We start from the raw sequence: 14,211 nt of genomic DNA, 5'->3' as shown, positions 1-14,211 counted from the left end.
AGGTACTTTCAGGCTCTCATCTAACCTGTTCCAGGGCTGTATGTTAGCTGCTTGGCTCCCAAAGGCATTTGAGTTTGTGGCTGCGAATCTGTAGTAAAGGTGAGTGATACCATGGGATGGGAGCAACTGGAGGCTGCCAGCGAGCGTGTATTGAAGGGAGCCCACTTGCTAAAAGATTGCTGAGTGAACAAACAGCTCTATTAGAAGAATGCAGCAGGATTGTGCTGGTGACTGTCTCAGGAAGATCACAGATGATGTCTATTATATCCCCATACATCAGCCATTGCCTTGGAAACAGGCCATCCCGACAGCGTGTCAAGGAAGTTGTTAGAGGGAATTATTTCAGCCAGAGGAGCTCTCTGCAAAGCAATCTGTTCCAGCCTACTGTGTCATGGAGTGGTCCCCATGTCCCTGATTTTTTTTTTTTCTGGAAATGTTGCAGCAGCCAGCATGAAGCCTACACCTGTCATGAGCTAATGTTCAATTCCTGCCAAGGTTTGCACTTGGGTTCCATTAGCAGCATAGATGAGACTGTCCAGGGAGCCCTGCTCTCATTTAACCCTTTACTCACAAGTTCAAGTTCTCAGTCTCTCAGAGAAACCTGCCGCTTGCCAAACCACCACCAGGCTATTTGAAATGTTACTTTTGTTCATTTTATTTATTTCTTTCATCTCTCTCTCTCTCTCTCTCTCTCTTTTTTTTTTTTTTTTTTGTTGTTGTTAATTGAAACTGGGCTTCCACTGCAAGGTCCGTAAGCCTCTTGGAAAAAGCAAGAAGGAATGAAGCCGAGCCTTGGCCTGGATAGTGTTGCTGGCACAAATGATTTAACCTCCTTAGTGTCAGATGTCTCCTTTCTCTGCAGCTGCAGCCAGAGCAGAACCTGAGGACGTATAGTCGGGAGAGCCGCAGGGCCAAGCCTTTCCAGAGCAGTTCCATTTCAGAGTCTTGCAAGGCATGTGCATGTCCTGTGTTTTCCTCCGGTGATACTTGGGTTGGTGTTGGTGGGGTGAACCCCTCCTGCTCCCAGGCTCCTTGGGGGTATACTTGGGGAGAGTGGTGTAGGGGCAGAGTATGCCTAGGGGGCTGGACTCAGAGTGGGAACTCAGAGCAGATTGGGGCTTGTGAATGAGACATGAGGATGTTAGGGAGGTAGGAAGTCTAGAGGAAGAGGTTCTGGGCTAGAAGAGACTGCTCTACAGAGCATGGGACGCACATCACAGGCCCTCAGGGGATATCTGTGGGATGGTGACTGGTGAAATGGTATCAGTCATTTTTTTTTTTAAGATTTATTTATTTTTATTCAAAGTCAGATATACAGAGAGGAGGAGACAGAGAGAGGAAGCTCCCCAAATGACCGCAACAGCCGGTGCTATGCCAATCTGAAGCCGGAAACCAGGAACCTCTTCTGGGTCTCCCACATGGGTGCAGGGTCCTAAAGGCTTTGGGCTGTCCCCGACTGCTTTCCCAGGCCACAAGCAGGGAGCTGGATGGGAAGTGGAGCTGCCAGGATTAGAACCGGAGCTCATATGGGATCCTGGCGTGTTCAAGGCGAGGACTTTAGCTGCTAGGCCACGCCACCAGGCACGTTTTGTTTTGTTTTTACACTGGATATGAGAAGTCCTATTGCCAGCAAGGATATGTCTGACATTTAAGTCTCAAAATTCTTTCTTGTTAGACAAGCACTTTTTAAAAAGACATATATTATTTTTATTGGAAAGTCAGATTTACAGAGAGTAGGAGAGACAGAAAGATCTTCCATCCACTGGTTCACTCCCCAAGTGGCTGCAATGGCTGGAACTAAGCTGATTTGAAGCCAGAGCCAGAAGTTTTTTCCAGGCCTCCCATGTCGGTGCAGGGTTCTAAGGCTTTGGTCCGCCCTCTGTTACTTTCCCAGGCCACAGATAGGGAGCTGGATGGGAAGTGGAGCAGCCAGAACACAAACCTGTACCCATATGGGATCCCGGCACATATCAGGTGAAGATTTTAGCCACTAGGTTATCACACCAGGCCCTATACAAAGTTTATGGAAATGTGCAAAACAAATTAAAATCCTGGCATACTGCATATGAGTAATAAATAAAAGCTTTGCACTCACAAATGAAGCAAGAAAATTTCAAATAGGATCCATTCTTAAATATTTGAAGGTTTTGCATGTGTGTGTTTAAAGCAGAGTGACAGAGAGTGAGAGGGAGAGACAGAGAGAAATACATCTTCCATAGCTTGGTTTAATAAGGGCTAAGCCAGGCTGAAACCAGGAGGCTCCATCTGGTTCTCCCACTTGGGTGATGGGCCTAATCAGTTGAGCTGTCTTTCACTGCTCTCCCAGATACGTTAACAGGGAGTTAGCTTAGAAGCAGAGCAGTTGAAATCAAACCAGTGCTCTGATTTGGGTTGTCAGTGTCACAGATGGCAGCTTAACTTGCTATGCCACAATACCAGCCCCACTAGGGCTGAATCCTTTAATGGCTAATCCAAACTTCGCGGCTCTTCACCCATACCCTCCTGAGGATCTCAGGTTTTCAGCTAGGTGTATAGCTAGGAGGACCTTGTTGTGCCTTTTATAAGTGTGTATGCACATGAAATACTCCATGATATAACTCCATGAAATATATATACATAATATTTGATGTATGTTATTCCATGAAATGTATTAATGAGTTTATTAATGAAGAATAATGAGATGGTACTAAATCATGTGGTGAGTGCAATAATTTCTCCTTGTTTATGGGATCCATACCTGTGGACTCCACTGACCATGGACTGAAAATGTTTGGAAAAAAAAATTCTTTGTGTACTGTGCAGTACATACATTCCTTGTCATTATTTTGTAAGCAATTTCCATAGTATGTGCATTCTGCTAGCTGTTGTAAGTAATGTAGAGCTGATTTAAAGTGTGTGTGTAAGGTCTTATGAGGGACTAGAGCATCCTCAGGTATTGATGTGTGCAGGGGTCCTGAAACCACTCCCCTTTGGGGACTGACTTTATTATTCTGAATGGGCTTGTTTTTGTAATTCAGCGTAATGGCCTGGAGATCTTGCCATGCTGGTCTGCAAATCTCCTTAATTCTTTTTGAGCATTGTGTAGTATTCCTTGCCTTTTGGCTATATCATAGTTTATTGGCTCATGTTGGTGGACAGTTTGATTTTTTTTTCCAACTTTATGCAACAGCTGAGTTGTAAAAGTGCTGTGAGTCCTTGGCATGCATGTGAATTCAGTTCCATTTCCCCTCTGAAATAGGGCTGGCATTTTGAGGTTCATGGCACCCTCCCATCCCCAGTAAAATAGTTCTTCCATGTGAGTACCCATCATTCATTCCCTCCAGACGACACAACAGCAAGGAAGTGGAGAGCAGCCGTCACTGGTCTCAGAATCTGCTGGCACCTTTGTCTTGGGCTCCCCAGCCTCCAGAACTGTAAGAAATGCATTGCTATTCATAAATGACCTGATCTATGGTCCTTGGTTGTAGCAGGATGAAAGGAGAAAACCTCTTAAAGTTTCTGCCCCCTCAATACTGCCACTGTGGGGACCAAGCTTTCATGAATCTCAAACCATATTCAAGGCAAAGCACCTTCTCAGGTTTTCATTTTGCTGTCTTGATCCAGGAGCCATCGAACAGAGGTCTTCTCAGTGTTCTGTGGCTAAAGATATCAGTGCCTGTTCCGTTGGGATACCATGAGTGATCTATGCACCAGTGAGTGTCTTTTTTGTTAACAAAAATCTCTTCAAATTTTATACTATTAGGTTTCATTTGGCTTAGGTTGCCATGAAGGTCAAATTTTCAGACTTCTACTGTACCTGAGGATATTCTTGGTAAATCAAGCTAAGGCCTCTTTCTCTTTGAGCTGGTGAAGTGGGAAGGTTTTGGAGTTAAAGACATTAGTCTGAAACCTGACTCTACACTTTACCAGCTGTGATCTGGGGTTATCTAAAGATTTTGAGTAGGAGGTGGACTTTTATAGTGCAGCAAGTTAAGTTGCTGCTTGGGTTACTTGCATCCCTTACTGGAGTACTAGCTACTTTGTACTTTAGATTCTGATTTCTGTTTTATGTACCTGAAGAGGCAGTGCAGCTCAAGGGCTTGGGTCCTGCAACCTACATGGGAGATCCAGATGGACTTTCAGGCTTCTGGCTTCAGCCTGACCTAGTTGTGGCCAGGTTCCTGACTATTGGAGGCATTCAGCATGTAAACCAGTGGATGGAAGTACACACTTTTCCTCAACTACATACATACAATGAAATAAATTTTAAACAAAGTGAAAATTTTGAGCCCTAGGCTTATCACATGTCAAGTGGTATTGAGTGTCTAGTAAAGCATGCTGTGAAGATTAATGAAGCAATGTATATAGGACTAGATGCCAGGCATACAGAAAGCGCTGTACAGAAACAAGGCATACAGAAACAAGGTAGAGGATGGTGAAGGTGACAAAATTGGATATTTTGGAGGAATTCCCAGGCAGGAGACTTCCAGAGGAGGTTAGGAGTTGGGAGGAGGGGGCAGGGTGGGTGGGAAACCGTGGTTACCATTCCCTGGTTTGCACAGCTGCTCACAAGTGTGAGACTTCTTCTCATCCTCCTTCTGATGCCTCTAGGTTGTTTTATAGATCTTCAGTACTAAGACCTGAGATAGGTCAACATTTTTGAAAACTCAGGATCCCCTTCATAAGTTGGGTGAAAAGTACATACCAAGCATTTGCTCCATTCCTTCTTTTTGCTGAAAAACTTCAAGTAATTTTATGCGTGCTTCCTAGTCTGTTTGAGCAGGCTGAGATTTTAGATTTTAGAGGTCCATCCACTGATGCCAAAATAATTGATGCTGATGACAGTTTATAGAGGTGACTGGCTAAGGCAGCTCAAAATGATCACATAACTCAGGACCTGTGAAGCCCATGGTTTAGTCTGAGTCATTATAAATTCTGTCTGGGTCCTTTTAGGGTTTCTTTGTTATTTGTATCAGCTGCTGGTAATATTCTGAGAAATCACTTTATGAAAATTCAAAGAACAGCAAAGGGTGGAAATGTCTCCTTATAAAAGGCATTTCTCCAGCTCACCCCACCCTGGCCCAAATATTTGAAGGCTCCCAGAGCCAATATAATCTGTTAGTAGATTTCAAGCCAACCTGATGTGGTCCGCAGTGAGCAGTGTTGAGGTTCAGAGATTTCCTCTCTCTCTCTCTCTCTCTCTCTTTTTTTCCATTTTTTTCTTCGGCCTTGGCTCAAGCCCTTGAAAAAAATCCATGGAAACTGTTATGCTGTGCTAGTGGTTTTCAAGATCTTTGCATTTTTGTTTGTTTATTTGGTACTTTTCTTGATCCAACCTCTGAGGCTACAGGCAGTATCTGGAGTTATTATAACAGTCACCTATAGAACACAACATCGAATGCAGCTTGAAAATCGGTGTGGTAGAAAACTACCCCACATCCGCATGATCAGAAATATAATAGCATTTAACTGTAGGATCATGCTTTCCCAAGGCAGGCTTGTTATGCAAGTTGACAGATAACTACACACATCTTTCCACCCCTCAGGAAACAAGTTTTTGTTTTTTTTTTTTTTTTAAGCAAGAAGTGGAATCTTTAATGCTTATGAGACAGGATTTCCTTTGGTCTATACCCCTGCTGTTTAAGTTGGGTCAGCAGAGCTGAAACCTCACTGTTGTCATCTCTGTACTCTTCCATGGGATGCACTGTATGCCTGCATGTCTTTTCTTGGTTTAGGAGGATGCAAGTATTTCTCATGAGCATATTTAGTGGTTGATGTGGAATTATTAGTGATATTTTCCCCCTGTTTATTGCAGTGCTAAAATGGAGGCAAAACTTGAGTGAGGAATTTGCTTCTTGTCATTTGAAAGCTTCTGGTGGATGGCAAAGGTCAAGGGTGCTGTGGTATAGAAAAGAAATAAAGACTGTGAACCAAGAAATGGACAATGAAGGAACCAAAAGTCACACAAAGCTGGAGGGGAGCATGGGGAAGGGGGTCCAGAGGTTTCCTGGGATGTCACAAAAAAATATGAAAGCCAAATGGCTTCTCACCTCCCTAGGACATTCACCAAGTTTGCCAACATCTTCTTAGAACTGCAGAACGTCTCACTTGCATTGCCTGAAACAAGTTATTGGGGTCACTATTCAAGCTAGCATGTAATTCAGAGCCATTGTCTTCCCTTTACATGGAACATGCTGGTGTCATGTAAACAAAACCATCTCTTAGCCATGGCCAAAAGTCAGTTCCTTGTAGCTGTGCCTGCTTCACTGTCTTCCTAGAATTGCTCCCTTCCAATGACTCCTGGCAGGCTCAGGAGGAGCTCCTGTCTGTGTGGGAGAGGTCCCTGGCCCACACAGTAGGCCTCTCCTGCCAGCATTTAACTTACTTATTCAGATGGTTACACCCTTGGCAAGGACTCAAGCGAATCTATTTCTTATTCATGTTGAGTGAAGATGGCTGTGCTGTGCATATCACGAGCAAATAATCCAAGAGGGACAATGTATGGGGTAGGAAATTACTGGCAAATTAAATAAATGTGTTTATGTTTACACATTTCTTCCCAGAAGAAATTGCCTGTGAGAGGGACTAGATCTTACTTGTAATCTTAGTGTGTGTTTTAATTTCCTCCAACATGCTTTTGTTTTACAAGTTCTAACATTTCATAAAAGTAACTCAAACACATCATTTCATGGTCTGCAATGAACTTTTAGAGTAGAATTACAGGAACACCTTTGTGTTTGGAAAGGCATGTAATAGGTTTTTTTTTAAAAAAAAATCTTGAAAAAATGTGTATTATGAAAAACCCAAGGAAAGATTTTTTTAAACCTTTTTTTTTTTTTTTCAAAAAAAGCTCATCTCTTAATTCCACTTGTCCACACCTATTTTGAGGCCTCCATTTATCTTCGCATTGAGCAAAAGACAGTGCCTTGTTTGAGGATTATTGAAGGTGAGTAGCGGGAGAGAAGGAGGAGACATGGGAAAAGAACTGCATAAATACCACACAGTTGAGGAGTAGTTTTCAAACTTTGGAGTGCTTTTGAAACTCCAGCACAACTCCTTTATTTTAATTACTTGAAAGGTCTCATTCCTGGGCCCGTGTTGTGGTGCCAGCCAGTTAAGCTGCTGCCCACAACCCCTACCTCCTTTATCAGAAAACTAGTACTCTGCTTCTGATCCAGCTTCCAGCTGATGTACCTGGGAACACAGAGGAAGACAGCCCAAAGGCTTAGGTGCCTGCCAGCCACGTGGGAAACCAGCTTGGAGTTCCTGGCTGCAGGCTTAAACCTGACCCAGACCTGGCTGTTGGGGTCCTAGGGGTGTGATCTAGAAGATGACAGATTCTCTCTCTCTCTCTCTCTCTCTCTCTCTCTCTCTCTCTCTGATGCTCTGCCTTTGAAATAATTAAGAGCTTTTCAAAAAGAGAAATGTCTTGTCACTACTTTCAAATATTTACTCATGTTTATGGGGTCAGGAGGGACAGGAAGAGAGAGAGAGAGAAAGCATATGGGGTTCTGCCGTTTGCTGATTCACCTCCCAGATGTCTACGAAGCCGGGGCTGGGTCAGGCTGAGCCAGGTAACTGGTTTTTAATCTAGGTCTCCATGGGAGTGGAAGGGACCTAGATACATGAACCATCATCACTGCCTCCCAAGGTACAGGTGGGCAGAAAGCCAGAATTGAAGCAAAGCTAGGAGTAGAACTCAGGCATTATGATATGTGATGGAGCCCCCTAACTGCCCTGCTAAATGTCTGCCTCTAGAGCACCTCTGAAAATGGTGATTTCTGAGTCTGACTCAAGAAATTTCCACTCGATAGGTAGCCCACAGGCTGCCCATGGAGACACGTTGTTATAGAAACTGTGGCCTTGTGGATCCAGCAGGTGGGCGTATCAGTTGCCAAGCTGTTGATAACGTGTGCAGAAAGCTGCTGAGGGACAGGCTCACTGACTGTCTGCTTTAGGGTGGAAGTCTGCACTGAAAGGTCCTTAATCCCCCAGGCAATTCCTCAGGCAAGCTGGACCTTCTCTGCCAGTAAGGGTCTTTGCGATCCTTCAGACTCAAACCAACCTTATCACAGGATTTGATTCAAGGAATGTGAAACTGAAATGTAATAGACTGTAACTTCAGCTTTGCTGCTGAGGTTGTTAGCTGCTTGTTGGGAGGGATACTTTCTATCATCCGGCATGGTAATTTTTTTTTAAACTAAGTGGACTCTGACTCTGCTGTTGACTAACAATTTTCTTCCAGAAATTCTCTCTCTCTCTTTCTCTCTCTCTCTCTCTCTCTCTCTCTCTTTTTTTTTTTTTTTTTGGCTGTTTATTTGAGACAGAGGGAGAAAGAAAGAGTGAGTTTGTTCTCTCATCTGCTAACCTCTAAGGGTCAAAGTGTGTAGTCTGGAGCCAAAGCTGGGAACCTGGGACTCAATCCAGCTCTCCCACGTGGGAGGCAGGAACCGAACCTGGGTGTGGGTTCTCAGGAGGCTGGAGTCGAGAGCTGAGCTGGGCACTGTGCCCCGGCACTGTGGTGTGGGATGCAGGCATCCTAACTGCCGTGTAAAATGCCTCTGCCCCTCTCATCCAGACTCTTTAACCTCCCTCATCCAGCCTTTGTCTGCCCTCAACTCCCTGCATTCACCTGTAAGGGGTCGCCATTGTCCAGCGATGCCCATGTCAGCAGATGTGGCTAGAATAGATGGTGTTTGCTTGATTCTGTGTCAACATTTCCAAAGGCTTTTTCTGTGCAAATGAAGGATTCTTTGTAGGGTCAGATATAGTGTGCTCAACTGCCTTCTGTGTCCCTGTCTTTGGCAGTCACAAAAGATACATTTCCTCTCACCCTTGCCAATGGCTTGATTAAAGTAAATGTCTATTGCTCTTGGCCTTGGACAGTTGTTGCTGTTTGAGCAGTCAGCAAAAGGCTGCAAATAAACTCTGTCGTTGTCCAAGCAGGAAACCCAGGTGGTTCACAGGTATTTTTATGTTGGAGGCCTCTTCTGCTTCTGTGATCCTGTGACCGGAGGGGTACTGTCATTGATTTGGAAACCTTTCTTTCAGGATGTTGGCAATTTGATGTGGATGCGCGAGGGGAAGTCTGTATAGATTATCTTATTGGCAAGGCCAGATGGCTGCAAACTCTGCTGCTCTGAGTCCCACTTTGCTCAAGGTGCCTGAGGAATAGCAGTCCCCTGACAGCTTGAAGTATGGTGCGCTGGATAATTGGCTTCCTCATTTAGTAATTTGTCTGCTTTCTTTCCTCTTCCTCTGCTTCCTCTCTTCTTGTAAACTGATAGCCTCCTGCCTCCTCAATAGCCCGATAGACAGTCCCAGAGCAGCAGAGAGCGGGAGGGGGGTAGCTGGAAGCCCAGGTGGTAGGTCATTTGGAAAGTTGAGACAGAAAAAAGCCCCCTTTCTTTCCTGCTTTGCCTCTGGTTACCTGTCTTGAGTTTGGTCTCTTCTTTTCATTCACCTCTTATCTGCACCATTGTCCCTTAATATTTTTTTTCCCATATTTGTCTTTCTTTTTTTAAGAATGAATTTCCCTGTTTTTTTTCTCTTCTCACTTTCTACCTTTCCACTCATCCTTTTTCCTTCTGTTCTTTCCCCCCATCTGTTCCCTTTGCCTTCTTTGCATTTTCAATTGATCCAGTTCAGATTCCATTCAGAAAAGGAAATCACACCACATTTGTTAGGTTAAACTACCTTTTTTTTGCCTTGAAAAAGAAAAAGATGTTAAGACCCATTTCCGGCTCCTTTTGGCACCTTCCTCCTCTCAATGTGTTTGTCTTCAGGTGTCGGAAGTCCCCACATACAGCAAGCTTCATTGCAAGTGCAGATGCACAGCTCAGAGCTTTTACCCTTGGATCTGGGGAATGCTGTCTGGTTTCACTTAATAAGTCATTTTGTTCTCCACGTGGAATTCAGATCATTTCGTGGCAAACTTGGAAACACATGTCTTTGGTGCTGGAAGAGTCAGGCTGAATTGAATGTCTTAGCCTGTCTGCCCGTGGAGGGACGACTTGATGTCCGCCAGCTCCTTTTGGCATTGTCCAGCTGTGGGCCATCCTGACCACAGAGGTGGCAGGGGTCCCTCCCTAAGCCCCATGGCTGGCCGCTGGCTCCCCAGTGTGTACTCTTCTTTTGCCATTAAAAAGCAGCCTGAGTTAACCCTATTGAGAGAGACCCTGTTCAGATGCAAAGGGGATGCTCACAGCAAACCATTAAGCCATTCTGTCCTCTATTTTTGGTCCTTTTCTTTTTCTTTTTCAAATGGTTGGTCTTTTTATTTGACAGGGAGAGTAATAGAGAAAGGGAGAGAGAGATCTTCCATCTGCTGGTTCACTCTGTAGATGGCTCACAATGGCACAGGCTGGAGTCTCCCACACAGGTGGCAGGGGCCCAAGTACTTCGTCCACCTTTTTTTGCTTTTTTTGCTTTCCCAGGTGTGTTAGATAGGTGCTCCAGTATTGGATACTGCCATGACAAAACAGCAGGTTAGTGTCCTGTGCCACAATGGGAGCCTCCCATTTTGTTATGGAGAGTAGCCAGCAGGCTCAGAAGTATGAGTTGCAATTCCAGCCCCACCAGCTGTGTGGCCTTAGGCAAATGCATCTCTCTCTCTGAGCTTCATTTTCCATACAAGCTTTATGAGCAGACTTCTCTCTTATATATGACTGTATTATCTGCAGCTAACAACATCTAATTTTATCTGAACTGCTTGGAACCAGAAATATTTTGGATTTGAGTCTTTCAGATTTTGTAGTATTTACTAGAGCCTCCCTAGTCCCAAACTCCAAAACCTCTAAATTTTTCAGTGTTATATTGGTGAGTCTTTTGTTACTACAGTGAAATATCGGAGGCAACTAACTTTATGAAACCAAGAGGTTCATTCTGCTTCATAGTTCTGGAGGTTCAAGTCCAAAGCTGGTTGGTCCCATGGGTTTAGTGTCTGATGAGAGTGGCAGATGGTGGTGGTAGAATGTATGATGAGAAGAACAACTCCCTGGTGAGCCAGAAATCAGAGAGAGATCTGAGCCAAACTCTGAGATCCACCATCCAAGGGCATGCCTTTGAACCTCCCATTGGGCTGCGTTTCCTCAGGGTCCCATCCCGGGAAGGGACCAAGCCTTTAATGCTTGGGATTTGGGGAAGCACCTAAACGAATTCCCAAAACCCAGCAAGCATCATGTCAAAGTTCAGCAAGCTTTAAATTTTGATATGGTCAGACACATTCTAGATCTGAAGGTGGCATGAAGATTTTATGGCAGGTGGCAGGTGGCAAGGGTTCAAATTCAAGCCTGCCGCTTATTCCTGCACTCTGTCTGTGCAAGCACATATATGGAAGAGCTTCCTGTAAGAAACAGACATGATTTTAACATGTGGAAACAACAGATACTTATCCTCTGCCACCTGTGGAGGACAGAAGCCCAAGGGCAAGCTGCTAAAGAGCCAGATAGCTCAAAGATCTCTAGAGGAGAATCCCCCTTTTTCCTCTTCCAGTCTCTGCTGGTCCCAGGTAGCCTGTGCCTTGTGGCTGCATCACTCCAGTGTCTGTCCTGTTCCTCAGATTGCCTCCCTCTTTTATGTCCTCTGTGAGGACACCTGGCACTAGGGTTAGGAGCTTCCTGCATAGCCTAAGACAATTTGATCTCAACATCTTCAACTTAACCATATCTGCAACTTCCAAATGATTTTCCATCTGCAGGTCCCAGGGGTTAGAACTTGGATGTGTCTTCACAGGGCCTAGCATTCAGCCAGCTACAGAGATGCCAAAGATATCATTGGAATCAATAGATGAAATGCTTAGACCATTACCTTACCTTTAAGGTAAGTGTTTTAAGTCTTAGAATAATCTGGAACTGAAACCTGAGACATGTATAAAATACTGCAGTATCTGAGACATGGTAAGAACTCAAGGGATATCAGTTAGTTATTAATTCAGCAAATTTGTATTGAAGACTTACTGTGTATCATATGTGCTGTGCTAGGTGCCAGCATGACCATCATAATAAACAACACAGAATAAATTATGGTATAGGATGAAGAGGAAATCCAAGGCTGTGCCCTGGGCTGTGTTAAGAATGTCATTGCTGGGGGCCTTGTGTGGTAGCCTAATGGCTAAAGTCCTCACCTTGCACATGCTGGGATCCCATATAGGCGCCATTTCTAATCCCGGCAGCCCCACTTCCCATCCAGCTCTCTGCTTGTGGCCTGGGAAATCGGTAGAGGATGGCCCCAAGGCCTTGGGACCATGTACCCCTGTGGGAGACCTAGAAGAAATTCTGGGCTCCTAGCTTTGGATCAGCTCAGCTCCAACTGTTGTGGCCAATTGGGGAGTGAATTAGCAGGCAGAAAATCTTCCTCTATGTCTCTTCTGCGCTCTGTATATCTGACTTTCCTGTAAAAATAAATTAAATATTAAAAAAAAAGTCATCGCTGGGCCTGGTGTGGTAGCCTAGTGGCTAAATTCCTCACCATTGCATGCTCTGGGATCTCATATGGGCACAGATTCCCATCCAGCTCCCTGCTTGTGGCGTGGGAAAGCAGTCAAGGATGGCCCAAAGCCTTGGGACCCTGCACCCACGTGGGAGACCCAGAGGAAGCTTCTGACTCCTGGCTTCAGATCAACTCAGCTCTGGTTGTTGCAGCCATTTGGGGAGTGAGCCAGCGAACAGAAGATCTTCCTCTCTGTATCTCCTTCTCTCTGTATATCTGCCTTTCCAACAAAAGTAAAAATAAGTCTTTAAAAAAAAAAAGAATGCCATTGCCACCACATCAGGGTTACAAGCTCCTGATACCTAGGCACCTCAGCAGCTGGGGTATAAGACAGGTTTCCTGCGCAGAAGTCAAAAGAGAACAGCTACAGTCAATCCCAAGTTTCTGCATGCAGTTTTAGGAACATGAAAGATCAATTTTAGTTCTAGCAAAACTGAGTTCAAAGGTTTGGGGTTTGGTTTTCTAGGGAGTGCTTCTGCTTGTTTAATTTCTGAGGATCTAGGGGACATCAATCTTACGTGAGACTTCTGTCAGCTCTGGGTCTTGTGGTGGTGCCCTCGCCACTGGGCTGGGGTGGGCAGGGTGTAGGCAGCATCCTGGCCCAGTGGAGGCGGGGCCTTTGGGGATGAGGCCCTGTGGCCTATGGGCAGTGGGCCACTGAGTGCATTAAATTCAAAGAGCAGCAACACAGGTCCCCGTTACTGTGACAACAGCATTCTGTGCCAGGAGGCCCAGGGAATGAATTAAATGGAAGGAACTGCTGGTGCCCTCAGCAGCACAAAGAAATGAAGGCAAGCAGCGCAGGAATGTGTCAGCATCCCTCTGCCCTCAGCTCTGGTATTGAACACTCTTGGGTGTGGGGGCTGGGGCATCTGCTCTGCCCATTGGATGGCCTTGGGAGAAGGAAGACTGATGGCCCAAATAATAGACATGAACTTTCCCCTGCAGGCTCAGGAGCCAGAGGGGCAGGCTGCCCTCAGCACTGCCTCTGCTGTTTCATCTGCCCGCTTATCCCACATGTGTGGAGTTTGCCCTGATGGGACACAGTGACCTGGAAACTCACACAGAGCTGTGTTTGGGAATAGACGGTATAGAAAATAAACATGTGGGATAAATAAAGCATGGGGCAGGAAGTGATGGCTTTAAAAAGTTACCAGCAAAACCACTGGTGAGGTCAGGTTCAGAACTCCTGCTGCTCTCCGAGGCTCTGGGTACTGAATCACTCTCTTTGCTCAGTGGAGACCTCCAAGTGCAACAGCTAGCTGCCTTAGAGTCAGGAGAGCCTGACCTACTTTTTTTTTTTTTCTTTCTTTCTTTCTTTCTTTCTTTCTTTCTTTCTTTCTTTCTTAAGAAAGTTTTGTGGCTTGTTGTAAAATTTATGTACAGGGCAGTAAAAAAGTGCCTTTTTTTTTTGCCTTTTACTATTGAATATGTCAGATTCCACGTCTCTCACAGAAGATAAATTTCCACGTGCACTGCTCTTGGGCCCAGGACCCAAACGAGAGGCTTGGGATTGAGTCGGCTTCCTTCCATTCTGCCCAGGCTGTACCCTGGGACACTGGAATTCTGTGTTTAGGCTTCTGTGCGCTGCCAAGGAAGACACAGAATGGGCTTTGGAAGGATCTAACCAGAGGGCAGACGGCAGAGCAGCCCCCTGGTGACTGGAGCGAGGGTCCCCTTGTGCTTGCCTCATGGCTTGGCCTTGTACTCGGAATGCCTTCTAGACTTGCTGGGATTTTCCAG

Source organism: Ochotona curzoniae, unplaced genomic scaffold (assembly GCF_017591425.1).
Source record: "Ochotona curzoniae isolate NIBS_2020 unplaced genomic scaffold, NIBS_Ocur_1.0 contig_1, whole genome shotgun sequence".
NCBI classification, from domain to species: Eukaryota; Metazoa; Chordata; class Mammalia; order Lagomorpha; family Ochotonidae; genus Ochotona; species Ochotona curzoniae.
This window is presented reverse-complemented; position numbering follows the sequence as displayed.